The sequence below is a fragment of the Pan paniscus genome, chromosome 2, assembly GCF_029289425.2.
Source record: "Pan paniscus chromosome 2, NHGRI_mPanPan1-v2.0_pri, whole genome shotgun sequence".
NCBI classification, from domain to species: domain Eukaryota; kingdom Metazoa; phylum Chordata; class Mammalia; order Primates; family Hominidae; genus Pan; species Pan paniscus.
The window spans coordinates 33,914,062-33,936,123 of NC_085926.1; positions in this window are offsets into that span (position 1 = coordinate 33,914,062).

Consider the following 22,062-nt stretch of genomic DNA (forward strand, 5'->3'; position numbering starts at 1 on the left):
GGTGACCAATTAGGAGGTTACTGCATTTGTCTGGAGGGATGCCTGAAGATCCTGAGAGGTGGCAAGATTCAAGACAGATTTGGGGATTAAAAGTGGACAGGATTTGGAAATGGATTGGAGTCAGGAGGTGAGGGGAGAGGACAGTATCAAGGGGGGCTCTCAGGCTCTGGACATGTGATGGAACAGATCATGGCACCATTCATAGAATAAAGGAACACTGGAGGACTGTGTGTGTGTGTGGAGTAGGGGAGGTGCGAGGGTTCGGGGCTGGGAGGAGATCTTGCATCCCTGACAGTTTCTGCAGCACTGCTGTGTTAGGTGTCTTCCACCAGCTCCAATGGAAATAAGAAGTGACGCCTCCGAAGATGGCTTTGATTCTAGCAAGTCCTGTGCCCTTGTAGTAACAAGATGGGTGCTCTCCAGTGAACCACTGATCTTGGTATTTATTCATGCCCTTGGGTAGCCCCCTCCTACACTGGCTCTAGGCTTGGCCACATGACTTGCTTTGGCCAATGGGACCCTGGTAAACATAAAGCAAACAGAGGCTAGATAAGCGCTTGCCCACTGGGGCTTATCTTCTTGGAACTCTCTCTCAGAAGCTTGCTGCCATGCTATAAAGAAGCTCAGATGGATCACTGGATGATGAGAAGCCTCAAGGAGAGATGCCCTAAAGGATGAGAGGCCATCTTGAAAGTTCCAGCCCCTGCAGAGCTCCTACCTTAATGCAGCCACACAAGTGACCACAGCTATTCCACAAGGAGCAGAACCCAACCAACCCACAAAATTGAGAAAAATAATACCTTGTTGTGTTAAGTCACTAAGTTTGAGTGGCTTGTGATACTGCAAGAGAACGGAAGCAGACCTCTTCAGACAGATTAAAATGGGGGACCCTGGCTATTGCTGGACTCCTCTGGGAAGAGTCTCCTAAAGAGATGTCTTAGGCCCCTTTGCCCAAATGGCCGCAGAGGGTGAGTACTGATGGCTCTCCCACTCCCCACCTCCCTTCTTTCTAATTTTTTCCTTCATCATCCCTTCCATGGCCTGTATCTGTGCCTGGTTTTCCTCACCTCTTTCCTGCTCTTTCACTTTGATAGCTGTGGGGAGCCCTCAAGGCTACAGAAACTTCAGAAACCTGGTTCAGGATATGCATCATTGCCTACTCACCCCATTTCTTTTGTCCCCTGTCCTAGCACTGGAGCAAAATTAGGTCTCCTTTGTCTTTTTTTAATGAACAGGTTTAGCCACTGTTAGCTGGCTGTTACATTGGACTGAAAATGCTGTTTGTGAGCCATTGTCAACAGAGACTGGGACCAACACTGACACCTCCTTAATTATGTGCCATTAATGATGTACACACTGCAGTTAAGGGAACATTGCAGATCCATTTTCTTGCTTTAATTCTGTGCTGTGTTGTATGAAATGCTAATGAGTCCAGAATTCTCAAAGGTCATAATCTGAATACATTTTCTTTTCTTCTTTTTAGGGCAATAGGGATAGAATTCAAAACAATTAAAATGAAATTTACTTCATCATTTGGGTAACAACATCCTTGACTGTACTAATTACACTGAGGGATGTATTCATTCACTGGTCATTTGGGCAGATCTGAGTGTGCTTGATTTCTTTTAAGGTCTGCAGCTCTGAATTCTACACAGGATTTTCTTTTTTAGCTGCTCACCCCATTGGTTATGAGACATAACTGGGGAAAAAAAGTCCATCTAAACCCTTAGAATATGGAAAGTGCAAATTTAGCAGAACCAGCATTGAATTTTCCAGGGAGTCATTTATCATCCTTAGAAAGTTTTGGTTCTTTGCAAATAAAAAAGAGAAAAGAAAGGTAATTGCCCTACTCAGCTAATTGACAGAATTGTGTCAGAAAAAGGAGGCATTTCAACACTGCCTCCGATGATGACATTTGAAGGTTGTTCCCATTCTCTCTTCACTGCTAAATTAGGTAATCATTATTTCCCTGTGAATCTTATTAATCTAATGGTTGCTTCTCTCCCCTAGCCCCCCTCAGTTAGTTTTGAGACTCAGACAGAAATGTGAAAATGAAATGCTGAAGGTCAGAAAATAGTTTGGTCAGTTGAATTTGTATTCTCCAGTTTTGTGGTTCAGATCTGAAGTAGGAGAGGACAAGAGGGAATAAGTTTAAATTGCAGTCAGGGGAATTCAAGTCATCTGTTAAAAAGGACCATCTCATTATATGAATGAAACCCAGAAGGTTTGAAATCTCTGCTGGTGGATTTTAAGAACAGGTTATTCCACTGACGTGCTGGGATAGTGGAAACCAAGAAGCTAGAAAAAAGCCCAGAACAGTGATTCTCAGGCTTTTCTCCTTTTGGATGGCTTTAGTGGGCACAAGAACTGCACTGGGTACTCAGGGGTAATGGCAATCTCTGAGTTTTCCCTGTAAAAAATAGTGCTCATCAGATGTAGGGCTTCTAATATGGTTTCTGATGAGACATTAATGAGATAATGACTGGTTTAAGAAAACTGATGCTTGGTTTTCATTAGACATTAAAACCAAAATACCAATTTATGTTTGAAACAGATAGTGTAGGCAGTCTGTTGGCAAAACCAGCACTTCCTCAGTAGGACAGATTGACAGCAGCCCTTAATGACACTTGGAAAATAGCTGATGTCCTGTGTTGGTAAAGGCAAAATGTGAAGGATCTGCACACTAATGGTGGCTGTCTTGGTCTGTTTTGTGCTTTTATAACAGAATGCCACAGACTGGATAATTTATAATGAAAGAAATTTATTGGCTCAACATTCTAGAGGGTGGGAAGTTCAAGGTTGAGTTTCCAGCATCTAGCAAGGGTCTGCTTGTTGTGTCATAATGTGGTAGAAGGCATCTCATGGCAGAAGAGCAAAGAAAGAGGAAGAGAGAGAGCAGGAGATGGAGAGGAAGGGTGGGAGAAAGAAAGAGATAAACGGGGCTGAGCTTGTCCTTTTATAAGGCATGCGCTCCAACAATAATGAATCCACTCCTATGATAATGGCATTAACCCATTCATAAGGTAGAACCCTCCTGGCCTAATCAGCTCTTAAAGGCCTCACCTCTGAATACTGTTATAATGGCAATTAAATTTCAACATGAGTTTGGGAGGGGACACACATTCAAATCATAGTGGTGGCATATTGGTGACAAATTCTATCCCCCTGTTATTGCTGAGCAGGCTTAGGCAAGACCGCCTCAGTCTGCCTTGATGATCTTTCTGCCCCTCGGAATGTTCTTACCCATCCCATCCCCATGTCCTCTCTCCTCCCTACCTTGTCAGTCAGTGCTCCTCAGGGCAGCCAGTAGGGACAGTAGCTGCCCGACCTGAGGTGGAGAGGCTGAATGTATGGGACAAATGCATTCTGGGACATTTCCTGCCTCCTCTTCCTTCTAGGTCTCCAAATTCCCCATAACAAACAGGAATTGAGTAGATTGAGAGTGAATCTCTGTGGCATCATGACAAATCTGGAAAATACTGTTTAAAAAATATATTACCTGGACTGACCTTTTAGATGTTCTTAATATTTTGGGCCAGTGGTTCTGGAAACTCTTAATTATTTCATTTAATCATCTTAATTTAGTTAACAGTATTTACTATTTTAAACAAAAGGCTTTATGAAAGAGAGTCTAGCCTTTTCCCCTGGACCCAGAGAGACAAAAATATCATGTTTTCCTCTGGCAAGTCAGTCAAAATCAAATCTTGTATCAATGAGCAGATTTCAGAGCCTCAGATTTCCACTTCTAGAAGAAGTGATCTATGAGAGTGTCCTTGTTCAGAAACAAGGTAAAATGATTCATGTTTATATGAAACAATCTAGTAAATTGTATGGATGCTTTCTTCATTTTGTTTTATGATAAAATTAAGTCATTTTCTCCCCTTCATAAGACATTTTCCTTTGTAGCTTCAATCGTCCTAGTGAAGTTCAATGAACAACATCAAAAATGATTATCATTTGGAAAAAAATCATCATTTGTAAATGTTCATTAGCCAACCTATTGTTCCAAGAAGGAAGATTTAAACATATTTTTTCTTTCTCTTTCTTTTCCTGTCACATCTTTTGTGCTCCTTGGTGTAGATTTCGAATTTGGTGAAAACCCATCACCTTCTAAGTTATCATGAAATAAAAAGCCAGAACAATGTACAACATCGAGCAGTCAGGTGCACCAGTTGCATTTTCCTTGGTTGTGAGTTACTTGATCCTTTGCTATCTCTGTGGCTGGGGAAATTGCACCTTGAAGGTCTGTGGGTTAGCTGCAAAAGGTGGCGGAAAAGTTTTACTTTTATTCCTTCAGGTTTCCTTGTGGTATGACTTTCACATTTATGGACCCCGCCCACCAGAGACCTTGTATGCATTAATCACGGGGTGAGTCTCTTAGTGAGCACATCTGTACATGTGGATGACATAAAAGGAATGAATCAAATTTCATCTCTATGCCTAGTTTGGGTAGCATATGACTCATTTTCATGACCCTAGAACTAAAACGTGGTAGTTAAAACAATAACGTGATATTTATAGGGTAATTTTGATCAAGCCTGTCATAATTTTCTTTCCTGGGTAAGTCTGTATGTCCTTTGTTACATCTCTAATTACACTGACAGCTTTTCAGAAGGAGTGTTAGGGTAGAGGTTATTTAAACATAAAACCGAAGGTTTGACATCAGTTAAGAATGAATGATTTTTATTTCCTAACATATATTTTAATGCAACAAAAACTTACTGGTTTATTTTCCTCCCCAAATACTTTCATTATTCTTATTTTATTGTGTCATTTTTAAAAAAATCATCGAGGCAGAAGAAGAATTGTGCTGGAGTCCCTTCTTCCTACCCAGGCACCCAGCAGCCTTAATATTATTCCTCTGTTAAAATATGAAACAATGGTGCATTGTTCATCTCACTCCTGGGTGGGCTCCTTCATGAAGCCCTGTAGCTGCAGGACTCTTTCCAGTTACAAATTTAGTAGAGTTCCTCCAGTGACTTGGCTCTTTCCACATCACTCCAGGGATCCCTATTAACTTAACACACTAAAAATAACACTGCAAAATTGCTGAACGGGTGAGGGAGACCAGCAGGGCCGAGGGAAGCTAAATATTGCTTGCATTGATCAGGAACTTGGGCCCTGCTCCCATGACGCTTGCTGTTTGACACCGAAGCTCATTAAGAACATGTTTGTGCATCTGCAGGCTTGAGAGACAGGGGAGTGCATCAGGCCCAGTGGTGGGAGTTGAGGAAGTGAGGATGCTGTTGCCAGTCACAGAGGTCTTTTCCTATCAACCTAGGGACTCGTTTCCTTCTGAATTAATGCAGCTTTTGTGTGAGCCTGGACTAGACCTGTCTTCCCTTCTGGCAAACGTTCTTAGGTGAGAATAAAGCCAACTCTCACCTTGACTTTAATTCCAAACTCAGTTGTAAACATTTTTTTTTTTTTTGTACAGAGTAATTGTCTCATCAAATAGTAGATATGAGCATGTTTTACTTGTATAAGGCTGAGTAGCCTGTAGAAAGAATTCAGGTTCTGAAGTCTTAAGTTTAGCATTTGAGTCCTGTGTCTACATTAGCTGTGTTGCACTGAGCTACTTATTGAAACTCCTCCAGCCTCAGATTCCCTATTTACAAAATAAGCATATTAATGGAAATTAATGCCTTTCTCACAGGATGATTGAGAATTCAGATGGGATAGAATTGAAAGTGTTTAGATAAGTGTAAAAGCTGTAGTTAGTATTCTCCAAATATCCACAGTATTAAGTTGAGCCAAATGAAATGCCAATAGTGAACCAATTTTGTCCTACAAAAATGGCAGTTTCATGTGGTTCAACCAAATATATTAATAGGAGTTTTGGAATGTCTTTCTCATCTTACTTCTTTAAATTATCCCTGTGAGACAGAAATATTATAAGCAACCTTATTTTAGCACCTGGGGAAATCAAAGTTTCAAAGGTTACTTGTACCAAGTTGTACAAAATCTGTGAGTGAACCTGTTCTTCCATTACTCAGTCTGTGGTTTCTTGCCCTTGCCCTGCACTTTAAGGGCATAAACTGAAAATGAGAATCTAGAGAAAGATTGTGACAAAACCACCTTCCCCAGGAGTTGAGCAGAGTGTAATAAAGAAGGTCACAGCCTCTATACCAAATACTGACGTTAAGGAGTGGTTCTCCTGTTAAGCATGCTTTCTTGAGCTAGGGCTGGCTTTCCTGAAGTGATGACTCTTTCAGGGGCTGAGTGAACCTCTGTGGGGCTGCTGCATATTAGTTCCTTCTGTTTATTGTCCCTCAGAATCACCAATATGTGCAAATCAGTGCTGACCTGGAGATTGGAGGATCTAACTCCCTAGAGATGGGACGTAGCTGGTCTACATTGGAGTATGTCCCCATTCTGGGCTTGTCTTTGGCTCTGGCAGGTTTTCTCAACATCAGCACTATAGATATTTTGGGTCAGACAATTCTTTGCTGTGGCAGTTGTCCTGTGCATTGTAGGATGTTTAGCAGCATTCGTGGCTTCTATCCACTAGATGCCAGTAGCATGCTCTCCATTGTAACAACCCAATATGTCTCTAGACATTGTTAAATGTCCACCAGAGGGGCAAAATCTCTGCTAGTTGAGAACCGCTGGGCCCAGGAGACCTCAGAGTGGGAGAGTGAGGGGCTGAGCTGGGCTGGACTAATGGTGACGTATTTCAAGACATTTACCAACTTGTCTGATGAGGTTCAATGCACCTAAGAGAATTGCATTTCCTTTTCTCCTACCTTCTCATGAAAAGTGGTGCGATTAGATAAGAGATGAGTCATATTTGGGGATATTGTTAGTTGCAGATGAGTAGGAAGAGAGGTATGGAGTTGCCTAGGCCCTTAGATAAGAAGAGAAGAAGTCTAACTGAGGACCAGGTTCTCTCAATTTCCTGGCAAAAACATCTGTCTTCTTGTTTTTCTAGTTAATTATGGATTTTCATGAGCTCACCCAGCTAATCAAGTTTAATGACACTAGACCCAAATCACATTATTGTTATTTTTCAAGGCTGTGTTGGAACTGTGCCGCATTAACCTGCCAGCAGCCTGGAGACAACTGCAGCCACTCAAACACTGGAGAAGCAATGCTTTTATTAGCAGCACAAACAGCCCTTTCATAACATGTCACCACTGAGATTATGAAGACAGAATAAAAGCAGCAGAAAAAGGGAATTTTCCATAAAGAACACTTTAGGAGCTTTATTACAAAGCAGAAACTTTATTGCAGGATGGGCAAGGAGACGTGTCCTATATTTACTACCATTTCCAATATAAATTTGGTTTGGAGAGACAGAGAAAAAGATACATATAAAGTTGATATTGCTCCTTCATTTCCATGTCACTGATGACAGCTTGAACAAGGATTTCCCAAAAGGCTGTGACCCACCTTTGTGGGTCACATGCTGTTTGTGACTCTGTTCATACCCTCTTTCCTTGTCCTCAGGAATTCCTGGTGTAGAATGGACACAGCTGCCAGTCTTGCAATAGCCTCTGGACCCCACTTTCACCTCAGATAAATAAAAAAATATTGTGTATTCAGCAAAAAGTTGGGTTCTTTGCCATTGGACTTTATATCGCCTGGGGAAAAATTCATCACATTTTTCCATTTAGCATTTCATTTGGTCTGGATATCAAACCAACAGGTTTTTTTCTTTCTTTTCTTTTTTTTTTGGTTGGGGGAATATTTTAAAAAGTAATGAAAAGAATTTTCTCAATTCTGCTGCTGAAGTGTCCTCTGTTAGATCTTTGCACTGCTTTCAACACTTCAAATGCATATCCACATTTCATAATTCAATCACTCTCTTCTGAGGGGCAGTCTGTAATTCACTTCTGGGCCTCTACTGTTGCTTTGTAGACTCTTACACCTAACAAATGAATCAGAAGTTATTCTTTTCTTTACAAGTGAGAGACTTCTACTTGTTAGTACACCATGTCACAAAGATTTGCATGAGATTCCCGAATCTCATTATGAAAAGGCCAGGTTATTTGGGCACACATAAAAGCAATGGGATAGACTGCTTGAGTTTTGGAGTCAGATTGGTCTGGATTTGAATCCTGGGCCCATCACTTGTTAGCCTTGTGACACTGGGCAAGTTACTTTGCCTTTTAAAGCTTTAGTTTCCTTATCTGTAAAATTGATGTGATAACAACAACAACAACAACAACAACAACAGTTAGATCATAATATGTTTGTGAGGATAGAGTGAGAGGTGCATGTGAACTGTGAAGCAGAATGCCTAGACATAGTAAGTGCTCATTTGGTGTTAGGAAATGAGGGTGTAATTATTTCCAAGATGGGATTAGTCCTGTGACATTTGCCTAATTTAGTAAATTAGGCTGCCCTCCTCAATTAGTTCCTCACTATAACTATTAAGATCTCTTTGTCAAATCGCAGTTCGCAGGTCTGCTTGAATATATTTTAGGATATTTAATGGCCAGAAGACTTCCCACAGTAACTTTGTTGCTCAATTCTTAGGAAAGCAGAAGAGGATTATAAATAACAAGCAATAAAGACAGCAAATGTATGCTCCAAAAGTGAGGAAAAATCAGTCCTAGGGGAAGTCCTCTGAACTTTATTGCAAAAGATAGGAAAGAGACAATTGGAAATGTGGGAATAATCATAGCGCTTAAAAAAAAATCATTGTTACTGCAGAACTAATTGGAGTTCATTGTGGTAAAGAAACATTTCTGGTTGTATTTATTTAAAGATGGTGAGCAGAATCGAGAAGGAAGAGAAGGTATTTTTAATAAGGAATCAAGGTACTGAAAATTCTGGAACTAACAAAACAAACTAAAAATAAGACTCAAGTAGGATTCACTCATGCAGGGAGATTCTACAGTGACGGCTTAAGGATCAAAATAAACAGATTAGGGAACTCAAAATTGGGAAAATAAAGCAAGAGCATTTTAGGGAGGTCCTTGGACCACTTTCCCCCTCTACTATCCTAGATTACAGCCATGTTCTGCCACCAGTGAAGTCACTGCGAAATTTCCGGTGTTCAGTGAAGTTTCAGGTCTCATTGAGTTATTGTTTGAGAGGCAACAGACAGAAGAGGTGGTGGCTAAATAGAGGTTACCTGGAGGTTGTTAGAATGATTCTTTACTGCCTTGGGGTGGGGTATTGGGATGAGGTGGAGGTGTGTGTAGTTGAGGGAGCAGAAGATGGAATGGGGTTAAGGGAAGGAAATTTTAAGTACCTCTTATGTTCTAATGGCTTTTACATAGACTTGCTTATATAATCCCATAACAATCCCAAAGAGATGATGGTACTATCCTTATTTTGCAGGTGAGATTGACGTTTTGAGAGGTCTAGCAATTTACCAGAGGTTACTTAGCTAGTAAGTGATGGAGCAGAGATTGGAACCCAGGTCTGTCTGACTTCAAAGCCCATGAAAAACAGAGTCCTTGTAAGTTTTTTTCTCTTCCCCCTCAAAGGAAAACTATTGAAAAGAAATAAATATATTAGGAAGGGATGTCTTTTGGAGCTGGGAGCTGTGCAGCCTGAGGGTCAGGAGGTGGGATGCCAGCACTCCTTTAGCTGCCCCAGCTGGTGTCTCTGTATGTTGCATGCCCTCTGAGTACACTGTCTCTGGGCCTAGTTCAAAACTAGGACTCATCTAAGAGTTGCAGTCTTTATGGCCTAGACTGCCTTTCAAGTTTACCTGGAGACACAGAGTGCTGTAGCCCGTGGTGGCAAGGTTTGAGGACTCAAGCTCAGATCACTGGGATTGGTGATTCCCTTCTGGTTAGGGCCAGTTTAAATGCTCCCCTCATGGGCGGTGTCAGCTGTGTTTGGTCTGGTTTTCCTTTGTGCTCTAACAGGACAGCACTGAGCTCAATGCCTCACAGTAGCTTTGTTCTCCCTCCCCAGCACCCAGAGATGCTCTCTGCAACACATTGCCACTGCCAGTGGGTAGAGGATGGTGGCGTCAACCATTCAGACCTGTTTTTTCTATCTCTTCTGTGCCTCTTTCAGCAATATGGAGTTAAAACCAGGTACTGTGAGTGCTCACCTGATTTTTGGTTCTTATGAAGATGTATTTTTCTGTGTAGGTAGTAGTTAACTTATTGCCCTTGTGAGGGAAACTATTGGTGAAGCCTTCTATCCTGCCATCTTGCTCTATCTCCTTGTTACTTAATTTTTTAGAGCAGTTCTACGCTTAGAGGAAAATTAAGAAGAAAGTGCAGAGTTTCCAAGTAGTCTCCAGCCATAACCTTTAATTTTCCTTATTATTAACATCTTGGATTGGTGTGGAACATTTGTTAAGCCAATATTGACATATTATTATTGACTAAAGTGCATAGATTACATTAAGGCTCACTTTTTGTGTTGTACAGTTCTTTGTGTTTTAACAAACATACAATGACATATATCTATTTCAGTATTATACAGGATAGTTTTACTGCCCTAAAAATCTCCTGTGTTCTACCTATTCATTCCTCCTGCCTTCCCTCTGAACCGTTGGCAACTGCTGATCCTTTCACTGACGCCATTGTTTTGCCTTTTCAAAAATGTCATATAGTTGGAATATTACAGTATATAACTATTTCAGTTTGGCTTCTTTCATTTAGTAATATGCGTGTAAGTTTCTTTCATGTCTTTTCATGACTTGATTTCATGGCTCATTTCTTTTTCAACCAAATAGTATTCCATTGTATGGATGTACCATAATTTATGTATCCATTCACCTCCTGAAGGACATCTTGATTATTTTCAAGTTATAGCAACTAAGAATGAGACTTCTGTAATCATCTGTGTGAAGGTTTTTGTGTGGACCTAAGTTTTCACCTCATTTGGGCAAATACCATGACATGTGACAGCTAAATCATATGATAAGGGTTTGTTTAGTTTTGTAAGACACTGCCAAACAATTTCCTATGTGGTTGTACTATTTTGTATTTTCACCAGCAATAAATGACAGTTCCTACTGCTCCAAAAAAAAGAAAGAAATATATTAAAATGGAGGAATTATTGTGAAAGAGTGTCCAAGCATTGAGTTTCATGCTGTTATGCTAAGTGTGAAGAGAGACAAGAAGATAATTTGCGCAATTTATGAAACACTCTTTTCCCTAACAACAACAAATAGAAAAAATAAAACAAAATAACAGCAACAACAACAAAAAATAACAAATCATTGTCCCCAAAGTGCTGTGGATACAGATGAAAAGGTATGGATTGGGAGACTGAGTCTATTTTTGACCAGTTTCAGTTTTTCTGGGTCTGGGTCATCAACTCCAGCAATCATGGCAGAAGCATTTATGAAATGAAGATATTGAAAGATGGAATCATGGTAGATGTAATGACAGGTTTTGAAAAATGGGAAAGATATTGAAAACTGAAAATGGATATCTGTTGGAAGAGATTTTAATTTTCTGGTAAAATAATGGAGTAAGTACCAGGAGAAAAGAAATCTGTAGTCGGACGATAATACAGAGGATAATAGAATCATGAGCAATGAACAGTTCAGGTCTGTAAACAAAGCATCATGCCAAAAAACCCCCCGATAGCTTCCCACTGATGGAATTATAGAATTAGTGGATGAAAGGAAAAAATAAATTTAATATATTTGGACTTTTGGTAACACACAAGATAGAGGTGGAGAAAAACCAGAATAATTGAATATAACAGTATAGCAAAGTATTTGACACTAGGTTGGATTGGATTTTTCTTTGAAAAAGTTACTTTAGTTAGACTAGATGTTGCTAGAATTGCTATTGTGATTGAAGGTGGCTATTTCAACAGATATTGAATATGATAAATGATCATGATATTTAAAAACAAACTAAGCCCCCAAACAAACAAAACTACATTGGGAATATTGCAAACTAAAAAGAAAACATTCTCTTTTTGGTTTAACCCCAGATGGATTGTTTCCTGCTTAAAGGGTCTCTTATGAAAGACACCTTTGTTTTTTGACTTTGCTCCTGTGATGATATGATAATGCATCCCTGTCCCCTTTGCTTGGGAATCATTAAAATGTTCTACTGGTATACTAAGAATCCCACAGGAAGAGATTCATAGAGGCCTTGGACGGTGCAGTTACAGCTCAGACTGCAGTCTTTTTTTTTTTTATACTTTAAGTTTTAGGGTACATGTGCACAACGTGCAGGTTTGTTACATATGTATACATGTGCCATGTTGGTGTGCTGCACCCATTAACTCATCATTTAACATTAGATATATCTCCCAGTGCTGTCCCTCCTCCCTTCCCCCACCCCATAACAGGCCCCGGTGTGTGATGTTCCCCTTGTGTCCATGTGTTCTCATTGTTCAATTCCCACCTGTGAGTGAGAACATGCAGTATTTGGTTTTTTGTCCTTGTGATAGTTTGCTGAGAATTATGGTTTCCAGCTTCATCCATGTCCCTACAAAGGACATGAACTCATCCTTTTTTATGGCTGCATAGTATTCCGTGGTGTATATGTGCCACATTTTCTTAATCCACAGACTGCAGTCTTGAAACAAAATAGTGATGGACAAAAGTTTTCAAAAGTGATTTTTAAAGAATATTTCTGTATTTTGATATGTAACTGGGGTAGCAGACATAATTATGTGGAAAAACAATTGTCTGTTCTCTATCATAAAACAGAGCGAAGAAAGTGTGTCAATAAATAATCTCTGGGGAAGAGAAGTAATCTTTGTTAAGTATTTAATATGTGATTGGTGCTTACAGAATCTTAGGGAAGCATATTCACTATATGAAGCCTTCGGCTATAATGGAAGAGGACTTGGGAGGGCTCAAGTCCAGCTCCAAGAAACACACTTATTATTATTATTATTTATTGTGGTAAAGAATACATAACATAAAATTTATCATTTTAGCTATTTTAAGTGTACAATTCAGTGGCATTAAGTACATTCACACTGTTGTGCAGCCATCATCACTATCCATTTCTAGAACTTTTTCATCATCTCAAACTATTCTCTCAGTAATGATCCATAACTGACCACCATGAGTAAAACATTGTGCTAGGCATTTGGGTGACACAGAATTGGATAACACATAGGTCCTGTTTTCAAGCAGCTTTTTCCTATGTTGGACAAAGATTGACTTAGCAATGTGTCTTACAAAGCCTCGCACTTGGAGTGATGCAACTTTTTTGCACTCAGGGCCAGGAACTTGCCAGTATTCCTTTTTGTGATCTACAGATCTGCAGGTGGAGGACACAAAAGTAGAAAGAGGTGTTTTTGCACAGCATATCAGCTCAAACTTCCACCTTTTTGTGCCTCTCAGTGTGCTCATTTAGAGCCAGCTTATTCTGCCTTGTGAGAGCTAATCATGTGTATCTCTTCACAACTACTTGTTTGGTGACATCACATCAGTAGTTTGCAACTGGCCATAATGGGAGCATTTACACCGCAAAAGTCAGCAAACACTGCAAGTCAGAGTCTCCCTGCTCCCTAACCCCCAATCAGTACGGTACTGGGTACGAGTTGCTTCAAGGATGAAATGAAATTGAGAGATTAGTAGTCAATTTGTCAATAAAAGGCAGTTTTAGTTTTTGGTTTCTGAAGGCTGGTGCCACAGCCTGGTGTTTGCAAGACTCCTCAGACAGTTTTCCAGATTGCTTTATGGAAGTTGTTCTTATCTTTCAAGGGAAGTTTTCACTAACTATATGACTCCACTTGTTTCTTCTCTGATAACTTCTAGTCACCCCAGTGATCAGGGAGGGAGCTGAAGCCTGATTAGAAATGATAAACCTTTACCTTACCCACATTTTGACAAATCTCAGATTCTGTTGAATTTTCTTCATCACATGTACATGAAAGCTGGCATGAAGATTATGTGGGCATCCATTAGAGTTATTTAAAATGTGAAGAACTGTCCTTATAATGAACTTTTTAGTAGACAAGAGTAGCACTTTTGTAGGAGAAATTGGGTAGGCAAATATGCAAATAACAACAGCAGCAACGATAACTACACTACTTAAAAAGCTGAAAATTTCCCTCATCATGATTATTATTAACTTCTAAGCATGTATAGTTAGGATAACACAGATTTTTCTCTGGAGAGTTGTCTAGTAGGGGTAGTCTGGTTAGGAAACGGTTTCTGTGGCCTCACACACACACCTCTTACACAAACACACACATACGCACACACACACATGTGTGGGTGGTGACAGGGACGATGTGGTGGGTCCCAGGGGCAGCATTACCTTAGTAATTTTCTGGAAACACTCAGCTCACAGACACAGAACTGCACTTTACAGGAAGCTATCCATCTTCCTCAAAACAGTTCAGAAAAGGAATCCATTTTCTTTAATATAAATCCTCTTTGTCTTGAGATGTATAAATCATCCCTTCGAAAGAAGTCCTTTGAGGTATCAATTCAAGGCATTCTCTCAAAACATCATCCCTCAGAGCAGCCCTTCCATGGAAACTAATCCTTTGTGGCTGCCGAAAGGCAAAATTCATCCCACTTTTCACTGAATTTCCCGTCAAAAGCCCTCTGTAGTCATCCTAGCAATTAGGATGGCATATTAGGGTCAGAATGACCTTAGCCAGGTGTAGTTACCTGGATATGACGAAGAGCAGAGATGAGAGTCTGTCTGGCACAGTGATTTCAAATTCATGATTCTCTTAATAATGAACATGCTTATTAAGTATCTCTTTATGGGAGAGAGAAGCTGTTGCACGTGCTCTTGTCAGCCCATGACTGGGTCACTTACTCATCCTTGGGTACCTTTGGAGGTGAAAGATAATGTTAAGACCATCTCTGTGCACAGTCTGGTTTTTGGGACATAGCAAATGATGATGGTGCCCTTTTCAGATTCCCTAGGCTCCACTTTACCAGTCTGATTTACTCATGTCCAGGTGCTGTGGGTGCTGTGGCTAATGACTCACAGTAGCTGCCTTCTTTTGAGTACTGCTCTCAGGTGACTGCAGCCACCTTAGCTGGGGATATCTGAGAATTACACCCACTTTCATGATTAATGCCAGAGCAACACGTAGTCATCACTGCTTGTTGTGGCTGGATGGGAGGAGATTTACAAAACCCTGCTCTCTTACAGCAAAACAGGACAGATCCAAGGTGCAATTTATGCTCCAGAGCTCCCTATGAGATCAGGTTGAGGCAAGACTTCACCTGAAAGTCTTATCCTTGTGTAGTTTCTGTCTCACCTCTGTCCTGTTCTCTTACTCCTTTATAGATTTCTTCTGAGAGCACTCCCTCAATAAATCACTTGGACACAAATCCTTGTCTCAGTCCCTGCTTTTAGGAAATTTAACTTAAACAGGTCCAACTCAAGCTGTTACAAAGACCTTGCAGGGAGTTATTTGTTCTCAGAGTGAGGGGGCTGTAGTGTGGTCCCGAAGTTCAGTTTAAATGTAACCTTAAGGACAATTGCAACCTCTCTGGTCTTGATGACTACTAATTTTGTGCATAATACACTTACTTGAAGCTTTAGTCTGAAATCTATGGTTGTCTGCATTAGATGTGAATTGGATATTTCTAAGGAATGACATTTACTTTGGGCATTCTACACTGTCCTGGTTCACTGGATGGATTTCTCAAGCATAAAAGGATATCTTGCTCTGAGTCTGTTGTTTAATTGGGCAATGAGAAAAACACAAAAATGAGGAAGGCTGTGGAAACTGCTTAATGAAAGTGCCCACAGCATATACACCGGCTAGGAATTTTGAGACTTGAGAAATTACTTTGGGTTGCATGTAGCAAGGAAGAAGTTTTGACAAGTGGATTTGAATTGGGCCTAGGAGAATGAGTGGAGGACTTTATAAAGGGAGAGACTATTGGCTTAAGGCTGGAAAAGATTTTGAGCCCTCCTGATAGCAGCATTTACTACCACACAGGGAAATAGTGAGGTGTAATTCACATTCCCTTTACTACAGGGGGCCCACAAAGAGGGGTGCATGGTAAAAGGGAACTTCCACACTGCCACTGAAGTTGACATAGGCATGTGATTGCTTTCGACTATTGAACTGTGAGGGGATAGGTGCCACTTCCAGGCACACATTTTCACAGCCATTATAGCACTCTGCGTCTCCCTTTCTGTTGCTGCTGCCATCATGGGAACATGTTGAGATGGAGTTTCTGAATCATGCCTTTCTTTCCAGAAAACACTGCAAACACATAAGCTATGTCCCTGGATAAATCACTTGCCTCATCTGAGTTTTGGTTTTCTCATCTACAGAATGATGAGAGTTGGGCTGTAATTCTCAGATTCCTTCTAGTTGATCTGATTCTTTGATAAAGGGCCCACAATCAAATTTAAAAGACTTTTGTCTCTTCTTGGAAACACAAAGAAATAGGGAATAGAAATGTCTTCTTAGTGAAAACAAATTGTTCCTTATAACATCAATGGATTAAAAAAATCAGAAATAGAAAAATAGAATTAAATGTCCTTTAGTCTTGTTGTAAACTTCTGACATTTAGAATCTGACTGCATAGACTTTTGTTCTCTCAAAAAACAAGAACCTGAATGCTCCCTAAGAACTGTGGAAAGTTAATGAATATGTTTGAAGCTCAAATGAATATTCCAGTAAAGTCAGGGGTCTTGTTTATCCCAATGGGTGTAGTTGTGTATTAAAGATCATATGAAGTTCAATTTCTTTATTTTATTTTATTTTATTTATTGTGCAGAGAAACATCTGTTGTTAAGACTCATTTCTTTAGGGCTGTTGTGAACATATTTCTCCAAACCTATTTTGCTTCCTGTCATCCCAAATTCAGCCATAAATCCCCTTCTACACTGTTTTGTGCATCGTTAGAAGCCACTTTGTGAGTAAAAGTGCTGCTTGTGTGTTGAGCTCTTGTTGCTTATATGCCATATTTGTCGCCTCCTTCTCAGCCTAGCAGGAAATTACCTTCTGCTCAAATGATCCCCTTTCCTTCTCTCACTCCACCATCATTTTAGGATAATTTTCTCTTTCCAGATGATGTTATGGAGTCCTTATGCTGACTGTTTGTGGCAGGGTCTCATGTCCTCATAGAAACAGAATTCTCATCTTGAATTAAAGAAAGGGATCTTAAGCCTTCTGAAATCATCTGCTATTTAATTTTAGAGGACAGCCTTCTGTTACTCAATTTATACCCAGGTTTTATAGAATTTACACTTCTGTTAACAGGGTGTTAAAATAGGACTCTTCTATCTTTGTTTCAGTGGAGGCTGTAAAAATGTAATCACAAAAGAATAGATTCTTCCCCTCAGTTTCTAAAATGGAGTGCTAGAACTTCTACGCAAGGTGGTGAAAGAGGTCATGGGGAAGCAGCTTTGCGACCCTTAATCAACCCTCAAATTGAGATTAAATATGATTGAGTTTGAAAAGGCTAAGAGGGAGAGAGAATATCTTTAAAGAAAGGTGGTGGATTGCTCTGTAACTTTCTCATTACGTCTGCATGGGGCAAGGAAGAGGGTGGTTATATCTGGTGAGACATAATTTAGAGACCCATTGGGGCCTTGATTTGTGTTCCCTGGAGTTTAGGGACTCTAGTGGACTGGTGACTGTCTCATGCCTGATAAGGTCCACAGAAGAGAACTGGATGGAACACCCTGTCTGGCATGGGAGTGAAGAAGGATGGTGGTGTTGGCAAACAGCAACCTTTCTACTCGATGTCAGTGGTAATTCAAGGTGCATGATTTTTCTAGGAATTGTGGACCTTCACTTGGGAGCTGGCCTGGAGGTATTTTGGATTTCACTCGAGGGGATGAATGGGCTCACAGATGGGCAGTGAAACCATGGGTAGGACATGGACAGACTGCCAGATGCCCAGGGCCTGAGGAAGGAGTTATAAGCAACTAAGGGCAGAAGAGGTATGGCTTGCACTAAGGTGGGGGCAATCAAGTGTTTTATGAGAAAGTTTCCTTGGAACCCATAAAAGCATCCCAAACAAGAAAGAGTTGTTTTTGAACATCAGTCAGCCTCTTAGTTCCCCTCCATCCCCACTGCAGAGGAGCAAATTCCCATTAAGTGGCTTTAAAGGGAGACAAGGCATTGAAAGAAGAAAGACATTGAGTTTTGTTTTTAACGTAATGGTATTACTTCTATTGAGTATTTTACTGCATATTGATAATACATTTCTTATCATGTATTGTTTGCTAGAGTTTGTTATTTTTTAGGGTATCTGTTTTTCTTTAGAATGTTATTATTCCATTTACAAATATTGAGTGTCAACTATGTGCTAGTAACTGGAGTATGTATTGGAAAACAAGCATGAAAATATGAATTTTGGATCTCAAGTCCTTTACGCTTTGGTAGGGGAGGCACATAGCAAACAGAAAATTTGAATGTAGTGTGTAAGGCCTCAATAATGTGTCATGGAACCATATATAGGGATAACGGAGCTTTGAGTTAAGCCACTCTGCCTTTTGATAGATATATTCATGGCTGTAATTGTGTCTCTACCTACTATTTTGGTTGAAAACCATTGATATTGTTATGTAATATTTTCATTGTTCACTTCTAAATATTTTATAATTTGTGGTATGAGTTTTTTTACCAGTAGTGTTACTTACTAGTGTGTTTTCAAATTTCCTGAAGTTTTTTTTCTGCCTTTGGTTTATGCTTTCTAATTTTATTGTACTGATATCAGAAATAATATGTAAGATAGTGATTCTTTGGTATTTGTTAAGGTTATGCTTGTATAACTATACATTTGTATCTACTTATATTTGTGGTCAATTTTTATATATGTTTCATGTGTGTTTCAAATGGATATATAGCCTGTAATGATTGGATGTAGGGTTCTGTATGTGTATATCAAGTATTGTTTAAACCTTATTTATCTTCACTAATTTTCAGTCTGCTAAATCTATACATTACCAAGAGACATATGTAAAAGTCTTCTACCTGATTGGATTTATCCAGTCCTCCTTGTAATTGTTTTTGCGTTATGTATTTTGAGGCTATGTTGTTATGTAATACTGGTTTGAGATTAAATGTTCCTTATGAATTGTTTTCTTTTGACATATAGAATATTCTTATTTATTCCTTATAATTAAGGTAACTATATATATCATTTTTCATCCAAGCAGAGACATTTTTATAGTGCAAAGGGACATGAAAAATAATTGATAGATTTTAATTGATCTATAGCAGGTATAAACCAGACTCTCCTGTGCAAACGAGGATGTTGGGTCATCATATTTATGACACTTGTGCTTATGGTGAGTTTTTTCACATGTGTTTTCATTCTTTTATCTAAGCATAGCTCCATCAGGGCTGGTTGATGCTGTGAGAATCTCAAGGGGTTTGAGCCATGGAAATATCCCCTAGACTGGCTTTGCTTTTGTTTTTGAAGATACCTAGGGGACCACTGGCTCAGGGACAGTTCTTCAAATGATTTCTCTGGATATTCTCACAAATGTGGGTAGTAAAAATCTAGCCTCTCAAACTATGCAAAGCACAATCTCTGCAGCTTTGATACCTAACAGGACACTCTTTTCACCCTGAGTCTGAGCAGAAACAAGTTTTCTTGTTCTATGCTCTAGTGGGTTTTTTTCCCTTCCCACTGTGCCTGCAGCATTTAGAGGGTGTTGGTTCTAAAGGGTCTTTGTTCCAACTCAACACCTTTCACAGGCCTTGTCTGCTATCCTTCCTCTGGCAGTTTAAAAACCCAACATCTAGGTTGTTATTTGGTCTAATTCTCTTTGTTACTGCATCATCAACCCTCCCCTTGGCTAAGAGGCCTGTTATAGAAACACAGCTTACTGAGGTCAGCCAAATGGGCTGGATGCTTTGGGCTTCACTTTGCAGAAGAACAGAAAGACACAGGAAAGTCATTGAAATTTCAGTCGTTCCATTTTCCTTCTAGCCTTAGCTTTTATAAGTGGGATAGTGTAGAGCAAATGCCTAATTTCTTATTTTACAAATAATGCAGCCTGCTTTTCCACTGAAAGGTAAAAGTGGTTACAGCCAGTTTAGATATCACATAACAATTTTCTCACTCTTATAGTCTGCTAGAAGCCTTGTGAGGAGAAAGAGATTGGGGCAGGTAAGTGAGGACCAGATCATGAGGGGCCACAGAGGCTGTGCAAAGGAGTTTATTTAGATCTGCTTTTTCCACTTAAGCAATTTATGACACCCTCCAACTTTATCTTTTGGCCCAAAATCCTCAAAATCTCCCAGTGTTAACTTAAATGATTGCATTGTGATTTTACCTAAATATATACAGCTATAAAACCTGGTTTAATGTCGTTACATTTATAGCAGCTATGCAACTATGAAACCAAAGATAATTTACAAATTTAATTCAAATAAAACTGTAAAACTAAACAAAATAAAATAAAAAAATTAATTCAATGTGTCAGATCACATTGTTTTGGAGAAATCAAATTGTCATGCTCAATATGACAATGATCCTGCTATTGGACAGATTGTTTTGAGTTTGACTTGTACTGCATGTCAGAGATGACTCAACTCTTTGCCATTGATGTCTATTCAAATACTGTGAAACCTTAATTTGGGCAGTGACATGAAGTCCTTCAACCTTCATTTGGCCCCAAGCCATTATCTATTCAGCGTTTATTTCCGGACTTTCTTTCGTTAACCTGGAGAAATTAAAATAGTACCACCTGGTGCCATGTGGTTATTAACAGATGCAAATGTGGGCAGTAAAATGTCAGTTTAGTACTTGGTTTTAGAGTGGAAATCCAGATGATTCAGAATATAATTGTATTAAAAAATGTTAATACCATTGAAATGAACAGAGGAAAACATTCTTTTAGAGATTTTAAAGTCCTCTCGAATACACCCGAAGACCTCCACAGCTGGGATCTCAAATATTTTCCCAAAGATAACTGAAGTGTTTCTGATACTTCAAGTACAAGACTAGAAGGTCACCATGAGAGGGCACCACAGTGAAGGCAGAAGAGTGAGTGGTCTGCAGCAAGATGTCCTAAAGACCAACAGGGACTATGCTGAGGTTGGCAGGGGGTATAGCAGTAGATAATTGTGATGGTCCCCTCAGACCCCCTCTTTAGGCTGATGCAGCTGCTGGGAATATCTGGTGTTCACGGTTCACAGCTGTGTCCTTCTCTGGGACTTGGCTTTAGTGACAGAGATCTTCCTTGCCCAAGGTTATGCCCCTTCCTGTGAACCTGCCCATGACCAGTGACTTGCTGATGTGGAGAAACAAAGGCCTCAATCTCAGGCAACATTGAAGGGCCATGAGAGCTCCAGAACCCCCCATAGGATCAGCTGAGGCCTCAGTTGCAATTGCATTATGGGTCAGCTTTGTCCTCACTCCCTTACAGGTGTAGCTCCTGAGAGGTCTCCCAGTAAAACATCTGCATACCATTACTTATCTCAGAAACTGATTCTATAGTACCCAGTCTAAGACAGATGTTGATGGGACATGTGATAGAACAGATGGGAGCATACACTGCTGTATCCCCGGTGCTCAGCACAGTGCCTGGCACATCACAGGTGATTGTAAATCCTTGTTGAATGAGTGAATGAATGATAGATTTGAAGAAGCCAGGGATAACTGTCACAATCCTGGCCTTGGATATTGATTAGATGATGGGGTTATTGGGGGGAATATGATAAATGTAGATATTACAGGTTCTTGATTTACATTTATTGCCTAATCCTGTGCTTTCTTTTTATGCCTGATTCCATACCTTCCCCTGACCCTCCACTATCTCCCCTACATACACCCTGTATGGTTTTCTTGAGGTGGCTAGTGTTTCAGGGAGTTTCAAATGAATTTTGAGACTGTGTCAGTAAGAATTAAATCTGCTGATGCCACCCTGACATTCCTATCTAATAACCTATAGTTGAGATGCTAGGTTTTCTGTTTTTCTGCAGGTGTCTGTGAAGTGTGGCAAATGCTCAGGAGTGATGAGTCCGTGTTTAGTGGGCCTCATTGCACATAGATACATAAAATGAAAATAATTAAATTGGGTGAGGGGAGGAAATGCTTGGTTCTCTGATTGTTCCAAATTTCATTTCCAGAGGTGTCCAGGGAGTGCTTTCTTGGTGGAGACAGGAGCATTACCATTTTAACGAGCCCAGTCTCCCTGTAGTTTATGGCTTCCTTTCACCCACGGCAAATCTGATGGGCAATTGCTTTTCCTCTTAAGGTGGCCTTTCTGG